The 23228-nt window shown below is 42.7% G+C and overlaps 1 protein-coding gene across 8 annotated transcripts in view; it reads left to right on the forward strand.

Annotated features, from left to right (window-relative positions):
* The first annotated feature begins 6179 nt into the window (after positions 1 to 6179).
* kmt2ca (lysine (K)-specific methyltransferase 2Ca) overlaps positions 6180 to 23228 on the forward strand; it is a 197845-nt gene continuing 180796 nt past the window's right edge. For 7 of the 8 annotated variants that reach the window (XM_072679281.1, XM_072679283.1, XM_072679288.1 and 4 more), the window contains exon 1: positions 6180 to 6401. The gene's annotated coding sequence lies outside the window, so the exon portion shown is untranslated. Of the gene's footprint in view, positions 6402 to 18985; positions 19004 to 23228 lie in introns of those variants that run through there. The other variant, XM_072679282.1, reaches the window with a different exon arrangement.

A 23228-nucleotide genomic window follows, 5' to 3' on the forward strand; every position in this document is an offset into this window, starting at 1 on the left:
ACCCTGTCTCACGCCTTGTCCACTGTCCTTGCACTACAGTATCATGTCCTAACCTATTCTGCAACAGGGACTTACAGCCTAACAGTGTCTTGGTGTACTGTACAAGCCTTTATTAGTATAAAATAGCAATAAAGATAAATAGAATAGAATAGAATTGAATAGAATTAGTGTGAAGAGTGCTGCTTTCTGTAGAAACCCATTGATGGCAGCAGCATTCAGAAGGGTAATGTCACCCGCCCCAGGGGCGGTCCCGGGCCGCGGCCCACAGGCTCTCCTGAGGACTTTTGTTTTGAAGTCTGCGTTCATGTCTAGCTTCACAGACTCAGTTCAAGTGTTTTACGCCATGTGTGTTCAGTTCAGTGTCATGATTCTGGTTCACGTGTGTTTGATTCATGTTCAGTGTTTGGTTCTTATTCTGTTAATGCGGTTCACCCGAGGCTGGGGTATTTAAGGGGCTATGACTAGCTACTTGATGCTGAGAATTAAACTAAATTAAACCAAGTCAGGTCAAGTCAAGTGCTTTGGAGTTCACATTCACGTTCACATCCACGGTCCAAGAAACCTCGAGGTCGTCCGAGAGGCTTCCTCTCTCTTCACGATTACGTTAGTATTACCGTTCATGGGCGAGCCTCGTTTCCAGGTCTCTACTATTGCCGTTTGGTTCTGCAGCTGGTCCCCCAGCTCTCGTTTCCCTGTCTCCTAGCTCAGCTCCCGCAGTCCCACCAGCCTCAGGTGTGTTTTGGGTTGTCCCTTTGTGTTGTCACGGTTGTGTCTGGTTTTGTGCTTGCCCTGTACTTGCTGCCTTTTGTTCTCCCGTGTTTTGTTTTCTTTTATTCTGTTAATAAAGCTGTTTGCGTTGGTCCATCTCTGCAAGTATTCACCCCTCCTTGTCAGACCTAGCCAGTCATGACAGGTGATAAAGTGTGAAAAAAAGGTTATTTTATTAAAAAGCTTCTCAACCAATCAGCTTGCTTGGCTGGAACTTACTGTTGTATTAAATACAAAAAAAAAAAAACACATAGAAAAAACTCATTCATAATCGCATTGATAGATAATATTGAATCAATGTGTCATGAAAATTTTCAAACTTTTGAACTAGAAAATTTATTTTAACAATAGAATTAAATATTTTATTAATTTACACTGATAATTCCATTACATTTTGAAATAAGGCTACCAATATAATAAGCCCATATTCAGCAGTGAGAATAAACAAATAAGCATTAAAATGAAAAAGCAAAAAGCATATTAAGCATTAAATAAAAAATGTTTGTGGAACATTTAGAACATTTGACACATTGAACGATCTAATAACCAAAAGTTGTAACGCTCAGAAGGTTCCCGCAACGTTCCACTCTTCTGTTCTGTAAAAACAGCGACCTCCTAATTCCCTGAAATCTTTATAAAAGTGACCTGGGAGACGGTAGGTTGGGTCACGGGGATGTAAATGATGTAAATCATGCACTCTTAAAAATACAGGTGCTTTAAATGGTTCTTTGGATGATGCCACACAAGAACCACTCTTGGTTTTATGAAGAAGCGTGTTTGTAATAGAGAGGTATGTGTGAGTGTGAAGAACCTTTATATTGATGAAGAAGGTTCTTTAGACCTGTGGAACGTTCTGCACACACACTCAGACATCTCTACTACAAAAAGGCTTCTTCATGGAACCAGGTTTGAAGGACCTGTATTTTTAAGAGCGTATGCTCTGGCCTTCACGGTCAATAGACCCCTCCCAGGTGAACAGCAATGGGAGATTTTGGGCCGATATGTTAGACAGTGCTCTTCACCACCTTAATCAAAACATTGACATGGAATGCTCCATCCCTCCAGTTCAGTTCCAGAGACTATAGACTGAAGCGGTTCTGGTGGCTCATGGTGGCCCAACAGCTGCTTGCTAAGTTGGTGTTGGTATTTGCTGTAATGCAGTGTTTATACAGTGTTTAAGAGTAGTCTCTCTTTGGTCATTTATTCCTTCCTATCCATCAGAAAACGCACAATAACCAGCAGAGTGCTGGCATTCAATGGGTCTCATTCTTTACTCTACCAGTGAAATGTTTGCTGTGCCACTGGTTGCAACACAAGGACAAAGCATGACCCATCCACCCCCATGTTTAACAGTTTGAGAGGTGTGCTTTTCATGAAACCCCTCACCCTTTTTTCTCCATACCTTTCATCATTGGTGCCAACATTTCTAGTAATCCTATAAGTAGTTATCTCTTAAACTGCACTATATGGACAAAAGTATTGGGACACCTGCTCATTCATTGCTTCTTCTGAAATCAAGGGCATTTAATCGAGTTTATCCTATCTCTGCTGGAGTAACTGTTCAGGGAAGAAGGCTTTCTACTAGGTTTTGGAGCAGCATTGCTGTGAGTATTTGATTGCATTCAGCGACAAGAGCGTCAGTGAGGTCAGGATGTCGGATGATGATCACCACCCCACCTCATCCTCAACTTCCCAACTCATCCCAAAAGTACTGGATGGAGCTCCACAATCCATCATTCCAGAGAACACAGCTCTTCCACTGCTCCACAGCTCAATGCTGGGGGGCTGTACACCCCTCTACTAGCCCACGCCTGGCTATTATTATTAGGCAGCATGGTGCCAATAGGGTCATGATGTTTATCTGCTTCTGCAGAGAGTCCTATTCTATTGGAGATAGAAACTGACAAGACGTGTGTGGGTGCAACTAAAAGTAGCTGAATGCATTCTTTAGAAAGGGTGTCCACAAACATTTGGACATACAACGTATTAGACCTGAACGTGACCATTTCCACCAACTGGCCTTTCTTGATTATAGTACGAACAGAGGAAACGGCTTCCCGAAAACTCTTTGCTGTATTCCTTCAGCCTACTCTGGCTTTGTGGCTGCTGATTGTTGGGACAAGGTCTGAGGAGTCTGGACTTTACTAATGACGACTATGAACAGGGCAAAGCCCAAACAAGCTAATTAAGCCTGAGATCTTGGTAGAAATGACCTTTTGGGGTGCTCAAACTATTGCATTAAGCTCTTTTCATTTGTTCAATTTTCACATTTCATTCAATTAGTCATTTTAAAATAACATATAAAACAAAATTAATATAAATTATAGAATGTTTCATCTCTAAGATAATGCTTTATGCTAAGATCAGTTCATTTACTACTATTCACATTAGTAGAAACGTAGGCCAGGGGCATTCAAGCCCAAACCTTTCTTCATCTATAGGTCAGTACTATTGTTTTTTATATTGTAGGTTAGTATTTTGTTGTGTTTCCCGTTTGTTCGGACAATATCTCGTCTTCCAGACACTATTAAAGATCTTTGAACCTGTCTTTGTTTGTCAATGTCACACCAAAACCTTGTATCTAGGTCTTTATTTATTTATTTATTTATTTATTTTTTTTTGGGGGGGGGGGGGGGGGGTTCACTTTTTGATAATAATCCGAATCTGGCAGTTGTTCTTTACATTGTATCAGAAGTCCCTGATGAATGGACCAATAGGAATGATCCAGAATGACTCAGAGTACAATAATTTTACATTGACTTCCATTGAAAGTTAAGAAGGTTGAAAGTAGCCATTTTGGAGATACAAGGGTTTTTGTGTTTGTACTGTTGTTGCGTGTGAGGTGAACGCTTTCTGCACTCTTAACAATAAAGGTTCTTCAAGGGGTTCTTTGAGACATGCCTAAGAACCACTTTTGCTTGCATGAAGAACCATGTTTGTAATAGACGAACCTTTCAGTTGGTACATAGAGCACAGAGATGACTTTTTACTTCTCACATTTTCCCCCAATTATCTGAACTTTCTCCTCCTTACATTTTAAAAACAGCCTCGTTCCTCCTATTTCATTTCCCTTAGTTTTCATTCCGGCTCGTCATCAATAAAAACCCTCTCCAGATAAATCTCTCCATCCGGAAAGTGAGAGTCTGATCCTGATTGGATGAGAAGTATAAACACACACCATTCTGACTCCCTATTGGTTTATAAGAGATCCATCACACCTGCACACGTCCCATCACTCTCCAGCGAGCTCACAGCAGACGTCTGTAGTCTAGTATGAAGACTGTGTCCGTGGCAGAGACTCAAGAGAGCTGCAGTGAAACGTCCCGACTGAGCCCCACATTTACATTCCAATAAAGCTTATTGATCACACGCCTCTGAAGTCTGACTTTCTGCAGCTTTACAGAACTTCTAGACAACGACTCCTCATATTTTCCTCCATGAAGCTCATGTTGATGCTCAGTAGAGCTCAGAGACGCTCCTTTAATAGAGCTGATATTACTGAAATGCTTCATTTTCAATGGGCAGATCTGCAGCTGAAACAGGAGCCTAGTGCAGCCCAACATTTTTAACATCAACATTTTAATAGATCATTCTCCTCATTATGACTTTTAGAGGAATGGGTTTTTGGGGAAGGGGGGGTAGTGCACTATAGACCCCTGTGGCGCGGCCTAAGCTTTCAGCCTTTGTTTTCCTTCCATTACTTTTACTGTTCTACTTGAAGTCGTTCTGAAACCAGTACTTTTACACTTTTACTGGAGTAAAAAGCTTCAGTTGATACTTCAGCTCCTATAGAAGTCTTTTAAACCCTCGTATCTCCACTCAATTCTACCTGAGTGATGAATGTGAAGACTTTTGTAACCTCAAAAAACTCAAAAGTTAAATTAAATAGTTTAAAAAGTTAAATTAAATAATTATATATATTATAAATAAATATATAACCCCATGCATTATAGCGCCACCTAATGCTCAAATAGACCCCAATGGCTGTTAGTCTTCATCACTGGCCAAATTCTGACCATGGGTCACTCTTGTCTGGATACTTCTGAGTAGTGGACCCACTCTCAACCTAGCGGTGACCCTGACATAGGTAACACACTCACCCCAGAACAACACACACACACACACACACACACACACACACACACACACCCATCAACACTACCAAGCCAGTATCACTGCTGTGCTGAGAATGAACCGCCACCCCAACAGTCTGGTCAATAGAGGCCTTGTGGTCAGAAGGTGATGGATGGGGGTATGACCACTGGTTCATGACGTCAACAGATGGGCTGCTGTATGTAATAATACGCCTACACAGTGGACCAGGTGGACCACGGTGAGGCAGGTGGACGGTAATGGGGTCGTAGTGGGGTCGGTGAGCTTAAGGATAAGGTAGGGGTTTCTACAGGTGGCTGCTCTTTAAAGGCAGCCCACCACAGGACCTCCTCAGGCTGCCTTGAGTAGATCCGTGCGCCACCACCTCACTTCCGGCTCGGCTAAATGGTCTTAAAGGTGTTTCGCAGTCAACCAGGGAGATGGCAGCCGCGTAGGCCCGGACTGCCGGGTGCTCAAGGTTTGAGGAGTCAGTGTTTTGTATTTACACAGTCACGGTCATCTAATAAACCCTCAGCGGTTAGAGCTCCGGGCTGTCGATAACAGGGTTGTGGGTTCGATTCCCGGGCTCGGCAAGCTGCCACTGTTGGGCCCTTGAGCAAGGCCCTTTACCCTCTCTGCTCCCCGGGCGCTGGAGTTGGCTGCCCACCGCTCTGGGTGTGTGTGTGTACTCACTGCCCCTAACACATGTGTGTGTGTGAGTGTGTGTTCACTACCAGATGGGTTAAATGCGGAGGACACATTTCGCTGTACAGTGACAAATACGTGCACCTTTACCTTTACCTTAGTATACAGGTGTCTACAGGTGAGCCTGTACTCCATCACTCCAATTAGTCGCGTGCAAACTAACCACGTGAGTGACCCACGTGCTACTACTAATAATTAACCGTTAGATAAGCTCTCGATGGGGCTTAAACCGTGCCACGCCACCGTGCTGGAGAATATGGCGACGTGAAAAGCACGTATCTCCCATCTACGACCGGGGAGTCCGATCCGCACGAGCCACGGGCTCCACCTCCGCGCTTTGCCAGGCTCCCGGCGACGACTGAGAAGCCGCTTCACTCCGAGTGAGCGCTGCTGTGTTCCTGCGCGGGGTCAGCGAGACTTTTTCCTTCCCCTTTTATACTGTTCGTGTGCGATTTTTTGCCGACTACGACCATTTCCACGTCTCATTCCCACGTCCCGGACGCTATGCTCGAGTTCCGTGCGACTTTGAGCCCCGGTGCTGGCGTTTAGGCGGAACTACTTGCCGGTGCGGAAGGCGGGCGGTGCTCCGGTCCCTCTTAAACATGGCCACCATGATGGAGTAAACGCTACAACTTTCAAATTCTCCTTTTTTTCCAGGAAAACTGTGTATATATTTGTTTTCTCTCGCCCGGAACGAGGAATGTTTCACCTCGAAATATCCTACCGACCATCTAATCCATATGAGAGCTTTGGGGAAACTTTGTTCTCGGATTACGAGCGGAATTAGTAGATAAGTTGGCTGGGAAGGAAGGAAAGAGCAGAACCGCATCGATTCCGTAAGCTTGCAGTTTTTTCTCCATCTCTGGGTTGTTTGGGTCGTGTTAATCTGCAGTTTTCAACATTTTCCAGCTCGACGTGTCGAGAAGTTTGGGCAGGGTTTTGCTGTAATCCGGTGTTTTCGTGGCGTTGCGCTGCTGGACAGTTAGATAATACAGGCGACGGAAAGTGATCCCCTGATGTCGTAAATAAACGCGTGGGTAAACACCGCCTAAGTGTTTAAAAACACGCAGATGTCTTTAATTCGGGCGAATTCGGGCGAATTCGGGCTTGATTTGGAGTAGAAACGAGCCAAAACAGCAGCAGCGGTAGCAGCACACCCCCACCCTCCCTCCACCTCCACCCTCTCCCTCCCTCTCTAACCGAAAGTGTTGTTTATCAGGCTGGGTCGTCAAGGAAGCCTAGTAGACGTAGAGATAGCGAGCTAGCTAGCGAGCGAGCTAACCAGGCTACCCGCCACCAAAACACACATTTCAGCCCAGTTTTACCACTTAAATAAAGTCCTTAGTCCCGTTAAACAACCGCTGAGGAGGAGTTGAGGGAGTTTGGCGAGTTTTAGCCCTGGGGAAAGTTGTTTATCTGCTCTGTAGGGAGGAGAAGTGTGGGGGTGGTGAGGTGGGGGTGGGCGATGTTATGATGGAGGATCGGTATCGTGGTCGGATACAGGTTGATAATCGGGGCTGGATCGATTTTATACTTTTTATAATTTTATAATTGTATAATTGTGTAATTTTTGAGATAAAATGCTGGTCACTGATGGTTATGATGTTGGGTCTGTGTTGGTGGGACCAGAGCAGGATGGGGTCCCGGTTTTCTTGACACTGTTGCCCCAAATTGGATTAAAAGAGGGTTGAAGCCGGATGATATTGGTTGTGGAGAGCGCTAGATCAATAAAATTGATTTGAGTAGATATGAATACGAGTGTATCGTTATTGTGATGCTTTTTTGATCGATGTAAAGATCTTTATCGATACAGATTTGATAAGATCAAAATCCTGATCAGAGATGCTATTGACTGATATTGACAGCAAATATATATCAAAAGCTAGTTTCTATTGATTAAATATAGTATATAAATAAGTTAATGCCTTTACCGTAATATTTTAGTGTTGCACTGATACGATACTGTATCGGTATCGGCAGCGATACTGGCAATTATGCACGGTATCGGTATCGGCAACAGAGAGGACCGATACTTTGAAGCTTTCTGACGCCCTACTTTTTATTTAAACATAAATTTAGTTTTTTATACGTTATAAAACTAAACATTTAAGCAACCAGTTATTAATAGTTATTACCATTAAACAGACATTTAATGCAGCACTTTTTGTTTCTAAAACCCAAAGTTTCAGAGTTAAGCAGCTTGTTTTAAAGCCACACACTGAAGTTTAGTGTCTTTTTACATAGAGACGTGTACTTGTGACGAAATGTGAATTTTAAACACCAAATAAAAGCTGTTTGGTCATTGTTTCATAGCCTTGAAACTTTTAAAATGTGCAATTACTCAACCAGTACATGCTGTTATTACTGAGGAGTATCAGGATTTATAGCCATCTGTCGAGTATTTAAGAGATGGTATCGGTATCGGTGCTCCATATCGGCAGATACTTGAAAATGTGGTATCGTATCGGAAAGGAAAGAGTGGTATCGGTACAGCCCTAATCTAAACCATTTCATTATATATATATATTTATATATATATATATATATATATATATATATATATATATATATATGTGTGTATATGTTTTTATATATGTATGTGTGTATGTGTATGTATGTGTATGTGTGTATATATATATATATATATATATATATATATATATATATATATATATGTGTATATATAGTGTGTATATATACATACATACATATATATATATATATATATATATATATATATATATATATATATATATATATATAGTGTGTATATATACATATGTATACATACACATATATAAATAAATAAGAGAGATATAAATAGGTATATAGATCATAATATATTTGACAGAAATAAAGACTTTCAATGTTTTCAATTTCAATGTTTTGTTTTGCATTAGATGCAGATCTAATGGGTACTGTGATGCTTTTTGTGGAGTTCCCAATGAAACTGCAGTTAACAGTTAAAAATCCCAGTATTAAGTTGTAAACCCATAGTTGTGCTGTTAGTGGCGTGACCCAGGTTCTGGTTTCGTGTTGATTTCTCTGTTTCCTTTTCTTCACTGTTATTGAGTTCTTTCTGTACTAGTTATTCCACTGTAATACAGGAATGGTTAAACAGTGGCTGAGTCATATTGGGCTCTCAAGTGGCACAACCATCTAACCTTACTCACCAGGGATTGCATCACCTAGGGTTCGCTTAGTTATTCACTAACATTACATCAGACTTTTTACTTTTTTAAAATTCCAGTTTATACTCAAACTGACCACAAATGCATGGCTAAATAATGAATTTGTCTTCCTCTCCCCCCTTATTATTATTATTATTATTATTATAATTATTATTGTTATAACAGTAATAATAATAATTAAAATGGTACGTTGTCTTTGGGGACTGTTTTGATGTACTTCATCATTCATGTCTCGTAAAAAATACATAAAACTGTACTGTCAGTGGGCCTGCCTCGATAATGTTATCCACTACATTACATGTACATTACGTCACTCATTTTTGATTACCACAATATTGTATACAACATTGTATAATAATATTATATATAACATTGTATAATAATATTATATATAACATTGTATAATAATATTGTATACAACATTGTATAATAATTAATAAGTCAGTGACATAAAACTTAAATATCTTAAAATATAATATCATTCATTTCTGGGGCAATATATTTTGTCAGAAAATATTTTGCCAGGCCTGAGTGTCAGCTTATTGTTTTACTATGAGGTTGAAATATCTGAATGTAGACCTATTGTAGACTCCTGAAAATCTCAATCGCAATGATTTGTTCCAGTTTATTCTCAAACTGACCACAAACGCCTAGCTAAGCTATGTGTTATAAATAATAATGATGATTAATTAATATTCTCTAAAATGATAAGAAGATACCAGTTGCAGGTAAAGGATTTATTCACTTATTTATTTTTAGTTGGAAATTATTTATTTGTATTATTACTACCAATATTACTACCTCTACTTCTACAATAATAATAATAATAATGTCATTTTTAAGTTTGTTTATTGTAGACATTGTTTGCTTTGGGCCCCCCCATCAAATCTTCCCAACATTTTAGCATTTTAACTTTCTTACTGGGTGTTTAAGCAGATTCAATTCTAGATAAAAGTCAGTGTACGTAGTTTGTAGTTTAACTGAGAAGGTGCAGTAGGTTAATACAGCGAATTTTGCCCCACTTTTAGTGAACTTTCAGTGTGTGTGTGTGTGTGTGTGTGTGTGTGTGTGTGTGTGTGTGGTTATTTCATCAGTCATATCTGTAGTTGAGAGAGTAGGAAGATGCTCTGACTCGATTTTGAGGCGTTTTGGTTATCCCTCCATTCTGTGGAGGAGGGAAGTGTCCAAGTTGGCGAGCCCTGGAGGCTGAGTGTATTCTGCCTATATCCAATTCCTATCCTTTGTTTTTACCGCTGTGCTCTAGCAGAGCACCCTGCGGCTTCTTCTGGGTGCCATCAATGGGCGTTATTCCCAGCCCACAGCAGTGAAGAAGGTTTCCAGAAGGTTAAAGAACAGTTTGCAGTGTGGAAGTATTTTACAGTGACATAAAATGTAAGTAATATCTGTGCTTTCAGAGCTTTACCTGCTTCTGAGCTGCTGTTTTTCCAGATGTGTTCCAGGCTGGTTAGAAACGAAACTATTGCTAAAATGCTAAAATACAGTTCAGTACATTGTGGTAATATTGCTATACTGTAAGCTAGACAATATTTAGAGATATTATTTAAAAAACTCATAGTATAAAGAACACATCTTCATTTGCATAAAATCTGAATAAAAAGTTGCCTTTTTTAATTTTTATCCATTTGAAACCAGTGTTGCACTGATACGATACCGTATCGCTGTTGGCGCTGATACTGGCACTTACTCACAGTATCAGTATCAGCAATAAAGAGCCCTGATACCATGAAGCTCACTGACGCCCTACTTTTAAATATTTTACATAAAATATTTCATTATGAAACCATACATTTAAATAACCAGTAAAACAGTCATAAATAGTTATTATTAATAAACAGACATTTAATGAAGCTTTAGCACTTTTTGTCTCTGTGATGTTTATTGATTGAGTTTCAGCAGCTTGTTTAAAGGAAACACTGAAGTTTAGTATTTTTACACAGAGACGAGATCCTGAATGTGAAATCTGCTGCAGAAGCTCGTCCTGTTTCTAAACCGGTGTTTTTTCACGGCTCTGAAATGTGGATTTAACCAGCAGTTAAAGCTGTTTGCTGAAGCTGAGCCAGATTTTGCTTCCCTACCTGCTCGTGTTTCTGCACTGTGGCCATTTTTATTATTTCAGCTCTGAAGCTTTTCTAATGTGCCGTTCCTCAACCAGTAAACTCTGTTCCTTCAAGATTATTAGATCAAAATAGTACCACCTATAAAAAGTAGAACACTGTAAATATCAGGATGGACGGCTCTAAATATTATTATTATTATTATTATTATTATATTTAGTCAGAGCTGGGATCGATATCTGTACTCTGTATCGGCAGATACTTGAAAATCTGGTATCGGTATTGAAAAGGAAAAAGTGGTATCGGTGCAGCCCTAATCGGAACAGTCGGATCTAAGGATGGAGTACAACACTGCCATCTAGGGGCTGGAGTTGAAACACAACAGTAAATGAACCACCGTCTGCCACCGATCTCTACACGTGAACTATTTATTAAAAATCAATATATATGTGTCAATACTTTCGTACACCCCTGATATACATTACACTTTTTAGCAGGGGTCAGTTTGGGGGCGCGTGCGCGTGCGCGTGTGTGTGTGTGTGTGTGTGTGTGTGTGTGTGTGTGTGTGTGTGTAAAACCAATTGCAAACAACAGTGCAGTGTTCACTATTGTGAGCCTCAGATCACCCTCAGCGCTGCAAAACCACACGTTCAGTGTGTAACACACACACACACACACACACACACACACACACACGTACGTGTATAACAGCAGGCTGTACTGAAAGCTCACTGCAGTCGTGAACTCTCGGTGAAAGTGAAACTAGCTCCGAGATGATGCCTTACGCCGTAATGCCAGCTAATAAAGGCCACTCTTCATTCACAAACACAGCAGAGGACCATGAACCTGAGCGAGCCGCCCTCAGGGCTCAGCTTCTCCAGAGGGAGACGCGCTGAAGGGGCTTTAGCTGCAGTATCTGTTCAACTAGCACGTACTCACTGTGGCCAAATGTTTGTGGACACCCTTTCTAATGATTGCGTGCAGCCATTGAGGTCACACTGCTTATCTCCTGTCTCTGTAGAGAAGTACTGCCAATAGAATAGGAGCTGATGGTGGGCTAGACACTAGACGTGGGCTGGACAGGGGTGTCCATCCAATGTTTTTGAAATGAGTTGGGGGATAAGGAGGTGGAGCGGCGATCATCCAACATCCTTACGTCCATATGCTCACTCCAACATGTACTGCCAATAGAATAGGACTCTCTGCAGGAGCTGATAAATATGTACCTGTGAGCACCATGCTGCCTAATGGTAGACCTGGGCTGGACAGGGGTGCCCATTCAATGTTTTTGAGATGGGTTGGGGATAATGAGGTGGAGTGGTGATCATCCAAGCCTTAGAAAGCCTTCTTCCCTGGATGGTAGAGACAGTTATTCTCGTTAATACATTAGATTTCAAAAGAAACAATTAATGATGAGCAGGTGTCCCAATACTTTTGTCCATAAAGTGTAGTTGATACTGATGGATGAAAATATGCCTGGATCGACCCCTTCGACTTCTAAATTTGGTGTATTTTGTGTTGAGAACCCCCCCCCCTCCCCACGCCACCGCCGCCGCCTCTGGTCTCTACTGCACTTTGACAACATGGCGGACAGTTTTGGCTTCATTTTTAAAGAACGGAGGAGAACGGGACCACGGCGTCCGTGTTTTCTACAGCTTCTGGTTTCGGCCATTAAAATAATTAAAAGTGATACAGTGTAGAAACAAGAAAGCTTAATGGTGCTAAGAGGCAAAACGAGGCGTTTCTACCTCGATTAATTCAAATATTGAGGCACTTTGAAGGCACTAAGCTTATATGAGTGGCTTTTAACTTGCCGTATAAACTCCAACCGGCCGAATGTGCTGTTCCATCTGCTCTGGTCATTTTACCGGATTGCTAGGTCAGTCACCCCTCAAATTACTGGCATTTTGCAGCAAGCGTATCTGCTACCGCTCGTCTCGAGTGTGAAATCATGCCAGAATGTTTCGTGGTATTCGTGTTCTTCGTTGCTGACCGCACTACTGCATGTGCGACACTGGTACAGATGTAAAGCTCTATAAGCTCCATATAAAATACCCAGGCATTCCAGTACAGTACGCTGCAGGAGGAGTCTGAAGGCAGACGCAGACGAACATCCTGTCGTGATAATCGAGGGCAGACTGTGGCGGTGCAGCGCACGTGTGTTCACCTCTCTGAACCAGGTGTAAGCATGTCAGGATGTGGGTCTAGATTTACAGGTACAGTATTCTCCAGTCACGCCACCGTACACGGCTCAGTTCGGACCTCAGTGCGGTCGCCTTTCTTATTTATTTATTCATTTCAAATGTTATCAGATTTTTCACCCATTTTCTCCCCAATTTGGGTCGCCAATTACCCAACCCGTACCTACCCCCCCGACACTACTGAGGGTGCACGGTTCACCCCTTTTTTCGAAATGCCGCTAATGCAACAGTACCAGGCAACCAACCACCGCACGCCCAGGTCCAACGCACCAGTGACTGCCAGCCCCGCAGCCAGGCGATATGGGGGAAGAGCGCCCTCTACCCACCCTGGACAGAGAAGGCCAATTGCGCTCTCTTGATGCCTCGACTGATGATGACTAGCAGCATGACTGGGATTCGAACCAGCAATCCTCTGATCATAGTGACCGCACCTTAGTCCGCTGGACCACCCCTTTTTTTTATTTTATTGTATTACAGAGGTGGGCCAATGTAGTGTTAGGAGTCTTGCCCAAGGACTCTTATTGATGTAGCGCAGCACCCACAGTCACCCAGACCTGGAATCGAACCCCAGCCTCCTACATGGGGTGGTAGCTCAGTGGCAGGTACTGGTGTTATCTGTTGCGCCACACCAACCCCCTAAATGTTCCCTATCCCTTACACACAGCTACGTAGACAAACCTCATACGTTTTTTGGAGACTAGTAAAGGTCACTGCACTTCAAACAAAGGTTACAGAGATCCGAAAATGTTGTGTTTTGAATGCCATGATCCAGGAGTGGATCAACCCAGGCCCCGATTTCTCTGCTCTAGCTAAACAACCGAACCTGTTGGAGCGCTGAGGGTTGTAAGCAGGAATATCACCAAGCCGTAGGCCTGGAGTTCCCCACCCCTTTCGTAACCCAATGGACTGTGCTTGCGACCAAGGACGTGGCATTATCTATTTGAGGTAGGCCATGTATCGGCATCGGCCAATTTGTAGCCAGATATGTGATCGCCAATTGGCCGATATGGCTCTAATGAGTTTATTAGCTCGCATTCACAAGTTAAGGGTTATGGCATCTCGGTCCCAAGATCCTGTAGTTCCTTTATTTTTGTTATTTTTTGCGGTAGAAAACTTGGGGGATGGAAGGAGGACATCTCTAGCGCCCTCTGGTGGCTGGCTGCAGTACAGCTTTTATCCCTGACCGTTCCTACGTAAGTAAACGGAGCAGAAAGAAGGCTTTAAGTAAACCTCCCCTGTGTTAATATCCCCCCTCCAGTGTTTCATAGGAGCTAATACTCCCCGTTCATTCGCTGCGTACGCTCCTAGTATAGAGACGGGAAGGAGTTGCCACCAAGACATCTGGCCTCGCCTCCCGCCTGTACGAATTTTCTTTAGGCCATGTTTCAGTGGACAGTGAAGCACTTCTGTAAATCGCTATGAATAAAGGATGCTACCCCCCCTGGTTCCACTGCTATAGGCGTTTGTGACGTAGCTCCCTCTCCTACCTGATGTTGGTGAAGGTTAGCTGCCAAAGATCTGAAATAACGAGGCTGTGTAAGTGGCTTATTTTTTATATTTAGGGGCAGTAAATATTGTGTATTGCATTAAATATCAGTGTTTTTACCGTATCGCCCAGCCCCACCTCTCATTATAATCAATTACAGAGCAATGGCTTCTACCAAATCTGTATGGTTGAATCTCCATCTTTTTATAGCTGCGTTTTACACCTCTAAGACTTAACGAAGCGGCCAGCTTCACTCACTGAGCAAATGGAGCAGCCGTGGAGGATGCGTTCGAGCTCACTGGCTGGGTATTAAAGTCCGTGTCTCATCATAGTTTTAATACCTCAGGACAGAAAAGCGTTGGCTTCTACTTAAACTCTCAGTGCACAGAAGTCTATCAGAGGCTTATCTGGCAAAAAATGAAGGCCGGGACACGGAGCCTGGGGCTGGCAGAGTGCTGTTATTTATTGGAAAGGGTTCTCAGTGTTGTTGACCAGAGGGTGGACGGTCACATCTCAGTGCATAGTGCTTGTTTCTAGTCTTTCAGAGCATGCTAAGGAAAGCTGGTCCTGGTTCTGGGGGTGTGTCTGTGAGCTGTAAGGGGGTCGTGGTGGAAATTAAAGGTGGGTAATTGGTTTATTTTATGGTTATTGTAATAAATGTTCTCCGGATGAACCTTATGGTTGTCAGAGTCGGTTGTGGATTTTGTCAGTGCTGACAAAATTAGCTGGATCGGGTATCCGATAATTAGTCTGATCCCAAGGACCGATCTATTCACGGAATCTGATCATCACACTGCCATCATTCTAGGCTTCATTACCCAGGATCAGAGTAACCTACAGACATCATACACACATCACAGCAACCAGCAAGACTCCCCCTATAAGACTCCTGAGCCCAGACAGCACTGTGCCGAGGTCCAGCACAGTTATTAATTTTAATAAGCATCAATAAACAGAAATTGGGATAATTTATCTGTTGATTTGTTATAGTTTTACAAAGTAAAGTAATGATTACGTCAATCCTGATGCCTTAAGTCTCTCCCAGATGATCTCTTTCAGGTATACGGTTTATTAATTCCACAATGGTATCGGAATCAGGTATCGGCCGATACACAAAGTTGCATCCTTTTTCCAATAATCAATATCAGCTTCAAAGAATTTTGCAATTTAAATCAATTTGCATTCCAATCTTAGCCATTTCCCATTCCCACCAGTAGCTACTCCCTCAATCATGCAATGCTACCAGTGCTAGGAGGGTGAAAGCAGGTATGTACCAGGGATGCACCGATCCAGTCGTGTGGACTGGTCTGGCTACAGGTTTGCCTTCCAGTTCAGCTGGATCTCCCCTGCTTCCCCTGGTTCAATCAGTTGCTCTCGGTCTTTGAGCAGTTGAGTGGTTCGATGCGGACACCTCAGAGCTTTGTGGAGAAGACTGGTGACCCATGTTGAAGAAAACTCCTGGATAAAAGACCATGCCACTATACCAACAGTTTACCGCAGTCTCTGCAGGTCGCATGAGGCCACCATAGCGATGCTGTTTGCAGTGCAGTGCAGTGCAGTTATTAACCCATTTTAAAAAGGTACACTGAGCACAGCGTTTTCCATTGTACTGCTGCTCTGCTGTAATTTTCATTGTTGGACGCCGGTCCACGATTTCCCTCCTCCTTTCATTATTCGTTTTCCATTACAGACTCCTGCGTCTGAGGCTCACGCTGTTGTGACCAGTTGCGACCGATAAAGCCGTGTTTTCATTTGGAGCTAGAGGAATCGCACCGGTCTGGAATGTTAAGAGCCTTAGCGCCGCCGCCGGGACTTCATATTTGCGTTAAACTTGCACTGGACGACCCAGTTAGGCTGTGATCATGATGATGTTTGTTTTGTGGAAACGTGAAGCTGAGGTGTTGCCTGCTTTTCGGCCAGCGTTCACTCGGACACCAATGCTGCTGTAAAACCCAAAGTCACAATGAACAGTGGGTAACAGCACCTGGCTTCCTTGAGGAAGACTAGGGCTCCATTCCCAAGTCCTTGAGGAAGACGCCCAACGCTACGTTCTCAAACCCGTCATACGTGATTCGCTTTTCCGTCAGTTTCCAGGTTTCTTCTCAAACGTTTCACAAGTAGTTTGTGCAATCACGAAACTTCAGCAGAAGAAAATGTGAACTACAGTTCTGCCGAGAATCCTTAGGTGACGAAAGCTACCGAGATTAGGCGGCGCCACATCTCAACAAACGAAATGGCGAGATTTAATGCTGCCTCGTCCCACCTCGACGACGTCCACCATACATCTGCCGGCAGATGATTTGGCGAGAGACGTTTTTCAGACCATTTTTGGATTCAGCATTTTCAGAATTTTCTAAAGCAACCTTAGAAAAGCTGTGTGTCATGATCTGACCATCCTCAGGGCCAGTTGTTTCTATGGTCACTACTTATCTTGGCCAACTGAGAAGAGAATCATGTGACTTACGGCTTGACAAATCATCGGTTATTCAAAAAAAAAAAAACGTTATTCTTTTTCGTGTCATCCTAGATGTTAAAACTTTTCTACTGTTTGTTTTTATTTGTTTATTTTCTTATTTATTTATTTATAATTTGCCAGAACTTGGTTGCTGGAAAACCCACCACTCTGAACAAGCGCTTCAGACTCTAAAGTGCTGTAAATGTAAATAAGTACTGTAAGGGTCATCAGCAACGACTCTCATAGCGGAGTGATGGACTGGTTGAATCCGTGAAGTTGTTGCAGTTTGCCTTGGCTATAAAGATGCTAGGGTTGTAGGGCTGGGCAATATGACGATGTTTTATCGTATTGTGGATATCCTCAGTGCTCAAGCACTGCACATTTCATTACAAAAAGTCTAATTTAACTGAATATTTGGAGTCAAATCAAATCACGGTATCAGTATAGGAGAGTATTTTGAGAGCGTTTTTTTTACTTTTTTACATTTTGTCCACATAAAATATCGTGAGTATCGTATATCGTAAATATTTATTTAAATATTGTCATTTAACATTTTTACCATATCGTCCAGCTACTACGCTAGTGTGGATGTTCTAATAGTCGTTAGTAAAGTTGCCTCAACTTCATTGAGAAACGTTCATTTTCAAAGCACAAAACCCAAGCTTTTGCCTTAATTTACGAACTAGCTATATAATAAAGCTGTATATAAATATGAGACAGCGTATCATTCGTCTATGTGCCAAGATACCAATCATTCAGTGACCTTTTCGGTGTTGGATTCCTTCAGAACCGTGATCTTCAGAGCAGTAAAATCCGTGATCGTTCCAAAAGACGATGATATCAGCATTCATTAACAATACTGTTAATAATCAGCAATTATACAGTAATTACCCACTGATGGCCGTCCACACTTTCTCTTTATTACCTAATGCTGCACCCTGTAACCAAGGAGTTCCCCAAGGGTTCTTAGGAAAGGCAATGACGACTCAAGGAACCATTTAAATGGTTCTTCACTATTGTGAAGTTCTCGTTAATGCTCCTTTAGATTTTAAAAAGGACTGTATATACAACTAAAATGGGTTCTGCTATTGTTTATCCTAAACTCCTGTTTCAGCACTGTATAGAAGCCCGCTTAGTTATTAATGTAAAAATGTAGATATTGATCAGTTTCTGTATTGATCAGCAGTGAGCTAGATTGTCACAGTACTTCTGCTAGGGTAGTGTATGACTGATTGACTAATCCTGACTAATTTTGGTAATCTATCATTTGACGAGGAAATGGAAGTGAAGTGGATATTGGGTTACCATGGTAACCACAGGGATGGAAAAGGCAATAAATTAATAAAATTATCGGAAGGCTGTAGGCTAATTCACCAGTTTTTTCATTTGTTTATTTAGTTTTATTAAAGACCCCTTTCTCCCATAGATTTGTTGTCCAACTGTTATAATTTTAGTCAAATATGGATCTTTTATCTTGTTTTTGTTGGGAGCTCATTTCTAGCAATGTGTGGCTTTTTGGTTTTTAGTAATCTGCTGAGCTGTTGATTGCATCCGCTCTCACTGTTTGCGTTTATCTTGCTATTAAACAAAAGGTATTGATTGTGTAATCAGGGTGATTTGTAACAGAGTTGATCAGACTGATTTCTTATTCTACTTGAAATGTCGTTGATTTCAGTTTATTATTTATTATTATTAAAATTAAGTTTCTTACCGTTATATAAACTTGTGACAGAGTTAATATTGGGCACAACACTGTTCTCCTGCCTATTTACCCCATCCTCCATGAAAGAGGTCATCATCTGTTATAGTTAACACACTATAACGTTTAATTAACGCAATCTCAATTTAACACAATAAAAATATAGTGCTGTTTACGCAAATTCTGTCTGGCCCTGCGAGACTTGACCATGTGCGGCAGCTCTCGTTCAGAGCAGACTGAGTGATGGAGAAAGGTCCATTAAGCCGTCACCGGAGTACATCCAGCCTGAAACACCATATGGGTCAACGGGATTCACGAGCTGTGTGAAACGGTGAGGACAAGACTACATTTACATTTACGGCATTTAGCAGACGCTCTTATCCAGAGCGACTTACAGGGTCACTCGTATTACAGAGGTGGGCCAGTGTAGTGTTAGGAGTCTTGCCCAAGGACTCTTATTGGTGTAGCGCAGCACCCACAGTCACCCAGACCGGGAATCGAACCCCAGTCTCCCACATGCTGTGGTAGCTCACTGGCAGGTAGTGGTGTTATCTGTTGCCCCACACCAACCTCCGCAAAGCTAGCTCAGGGTTTGGAACTTACAGCCACTATTATTGCTCTTATGGGTGATTGGTGGACATCACTGGGTATAGCAGTGACGGCTGTCTCGGAGTTACAGCTCATTATATAGAGGAACAGTGGTGACTTCATTCACATGCTTTAACTGTCATGAAAAGAGGCATCGACCTGTGTCGAACATTTCATGGATGTGGAGAAGTATAGTGATCATCCTAAGCACTGCTGAGGATATCCTCCCTTACTGTTTTCTCTTGTCCCAGCAGTTTTTAACACGAGTGCACTTAGTATAACCATTGTAATGGTCAGATTTCCCTTAAAAATCCTTATTTTTAATAATATTTCCGTCGTATTTTGTATAGAACTTCCAGTGCGACAGCGAATCCATTGACATGGGTTACAGCAGGGCTGGACGATATGGTAAAAATACTGATAAAAAAATCACGATATTTACGTCTTTTTTTCACAATAAACAATATTTATCACGATACGAGACTAAAAACATCGGTAGCAACAGATTCAACTTATAAACTACTATCAGATCCTCTCCCGTACTGAATACAGTGATTATTATTCAGCATCTGCTGCTCTTCATCTAATGAACCCTTCAGTCTAATCACACTGTTAGTAATGAAACCTGCAGCTGATCAGTAGATGTTTATTAAGCACTATCAGTCTCCTACATATGATTAGAGAAGCTTATAATTATCACGATACAATAAAATATCGTCATATTGCCCAGCTCTAGTGATGATAAATATACAGTCAGTAGAGTAATATAATAGTTGTGGAGGAGAACCCAACACCAGGATGTCCTTACCCAGAAAGGTGTCTGGTTTTCGAAGCTCCGGACACGTCAGGTGCTCGTGAGGCTCTTGGGCAGGGTAGTGCTTAGGCTAACGTCTTGCCTGATAGTCTACCAAACACCTCCTTTTTTTTTCTCGCCTTAAAAATCAGCAGTACTAAGACTTTAAAAGTCGTGTAATGTTCCCAATGCTTTGGGAGTCTGAAAAACCTTCACAATCGCACTTGCTAAACAGCACCGTAGCTTCAGGTTTTCATGTTGAATGAGTAGCAGAGGCTGCCTCCTCAGATGAGTTCACGGAGTCAAAACAATGGATGCGTTAGTAGTGTTGGTGTGTGTTAGGCTGGTGGTACGAGTAGTGGATCAGATGCAGCAGTGCTGCTGGAGTGCTTAAACACTGTGTCTGTCCACTCTCTATTATTGGTCCACCTTGTAGATGAAGGTAAAGTCAGAGACAGAAGCTCTCTGATCTGCTGCTGCACAGTTTGTGTTGGACATCCTCTACTCCTTCACCAGTTTCCGCTTTGTGGCGTTAAATCCCTCTAGCCCGCGAAATCAGTAGGTTCATGCTTATCTAGTCCTAATCTATTGGCAGTATGTCTCTACAGGGACTAGACATGCTGTGTGTGTGTGTGTGTGCGCATTTGCACATCTCTGTCAGCAATGGGTGCAACCTAAATTAGCTGAATGCACTCATTATTAGGGGTGTCCGCAAACTTTATTTTTTTAACAGTCCTGTTAAAACCTATTGGCTGTATATTTCTATGTGTTTCTCTGATGAAAAGGGGAAAAATGCCAGATTTGGGGTTTCAGCTTTCAAGTACCGACACCTCAAGTCCTCCCATACATCTCTCTCTCTCTCTCTCTCGTAGCGTTTGTTATGCTCGGTGGCTTATGTGTGATGTTCTGCTGCCAGCATGGAGCTCACGTTTTTCGGTGAGTTTCTGGAAGCACTCCTCCTGACCGTAGTGGCCATTCGTTTTGTTTTTTGAGGTGTTTAATGAAGTCCACAGCTACCGCTCAGCATTGCACTACCACGGTCTTCGTTGCAGAACTCCCAGCGGTCCAGTATCAGTGGTGATATGTGTATTTTGAAGGCCAAGTTTTAATCATCTTCAGAAGCGGCAACACGTGGGCTCTCGGTGCAACTTCGACGCTAGGAAACTAGCACACTGTGGGCGTCGCTAATGCGAAGCGTGGGGAGATGTGCAAGCAGTAATAGTTGGAGTGGCCCCCTTTTAAATAGACGCTCCACCATATTTACCAAAGCTGCTAATGACACACATTGGGTCATGCTAGCGGGCTAGTTTGGCCTAGTTAGACGGTGGGTTTGACTTTTACGCCGTACTCTGCGTTCAGCATGGGCTCAGCGCGAGTGCTCCTGTTATTATTAACCTGAATATGCAGGAGGTGAGGATTTTAATGTCAGGGTAGCGGTAGGGGATCACCATAAATTGGCGGCCACTGTTTAATGAGTCAGTGAGCAGCGTTTGTCACTTCGGGTGCCGTTGGTTGTGAAGTGGCTTTTTATAAATTTCATCCATTACCGCCTCTTACTGAGGGACAACATATGGAGTGAGCTTGGGACGGCAGGCGAATATCCGAGTATCCCTGTGTAGCGTTGGATTACACCACCTACACATTCTCCTACACCCATGCCCTGCTATGAGTGCACCATTGGGTGACCCCTTGAACCTTCTGTAGTCTGCATATCTGAAAGAAATTCAACATATTTAAATATCTGGAGATCTGATCTGATTAGATCTTCTGGGAGATGGAGGTAATCTAACTAAATTACATTATAAGAACAGTAAATTACATGAGCTGTTAAACATGGTGGTGGTGGTAGTGTGATATATAGGTGTGGGAAATAGAGGAGAAGGAGGCAAGTAGGTTTTCTGAACACTATAAAGTACTATGTGAAATGTGCCCTCTGCATTTGATTGATGGTAGTGAACACACACACACACACACACACACACACACACTAACTAGTGAACTAGGAGCACTAGTGAGCACACACACACCCACCCATAGCCAGTGGTGGGCAGCCAACTCCAGCACCTGGGCAGCAGAGAGGGCCTTGCTAATGGGCCCAACAGTGGCATCTTACCGAGTCCGGGTATCGAACCCACAACCCTGTGATCAATAGCCCAGAACTCTAACCTCTGAGCCACCACTGCCCCTAGCGTTGTGTAATGTACTCGTAAGTCAGCAATAAGAAGGTAAAGGCTTGTCCTGCGTTATTTTACCCATAATAATTACTCTTGTTGCCTTCGTTACCTTAATTTACCCCCAGAAACACTCAGGGGGAGTTCTGATTGGTCAGGCTGCTCACAGCACACTGTGAAATCACTGTGATTGATTAGTGAAGCTTTCAGTGCTCAATATGTGGTGATGAGGATTAACCAATGATGCGTTGTGCAGCCTGAGTGTGTGAGGAGAATATAGTGTGTGTGTGTGTGTGTGTGTGAGTGTGTGAGAGAGTGTGAGAGAGAGACAGCAAGAGAACCGGCGCTGGTTCAGATAAGAAACTACAGAGCTGACGGAGTCTCCTCATTTCTGATTGGTTGAGGCCTTCCAAACAGCGACAGCAAGAAGGGGTGTGACTGACCTGGGCCACTCAGATTTCCCTGAGCGAGTGAGCAAACCGAGAGAGAGAGAGCGAGCGCGAGCGCGAGAGCTAGAGAGAGCGTAGGAGAGGTTTCGGAGTGTAAACAAGAAGCTCATCATAAACAGAGGAGCAGCAAGACTGCCAGCTAATATTTCTGAGCGGATTTGAGAGCCGTGCTGATGAGCTGCGGAGTTTGGTGGAGTTAACAGTGTCCCACTGTCCAGGAGATGAACGCTCGTACTGCTCATCAGGGGTCATGTTTAGCTTTTTGAGAATGCATTTGTATCAATGTCCGCTTTCAGCAACCTGATTAATATTAACAGAGGAGGAGGGAGATCAATCCAACCAGACACCAGTAAACCGATAATGTATTCATACCGACGGACCTCGTCGAGGCTTAAAGCTCCACCTACTGCAGCACGTCACAAGCGTCCAGCTACTACACCCTCACCAAATAGATCCTCTGCATCTGCAGTTACTAGATATTTCCCAGTAAAACGAATGCTGGCTGTAAGCCCTGCTGCTCATTCATTGTTCCTTGCAAAATCAAGGGGATTAAAA

This window comes from Salminus brasiliensis, chromosome 5 (genome assembly GCF_030463535.1).
Source record: "Salminus brasiliensis chromosome 5, fSalBra1.hap2, whole genome shotgun sequence".
In the NCBI taxonomy this organism is placed as follows: Eukaryota; Metazoa; Chordata; class Actinopteri; order Characiformes; family Bryconidae; genus Salminus; species Salminus brasiliensis.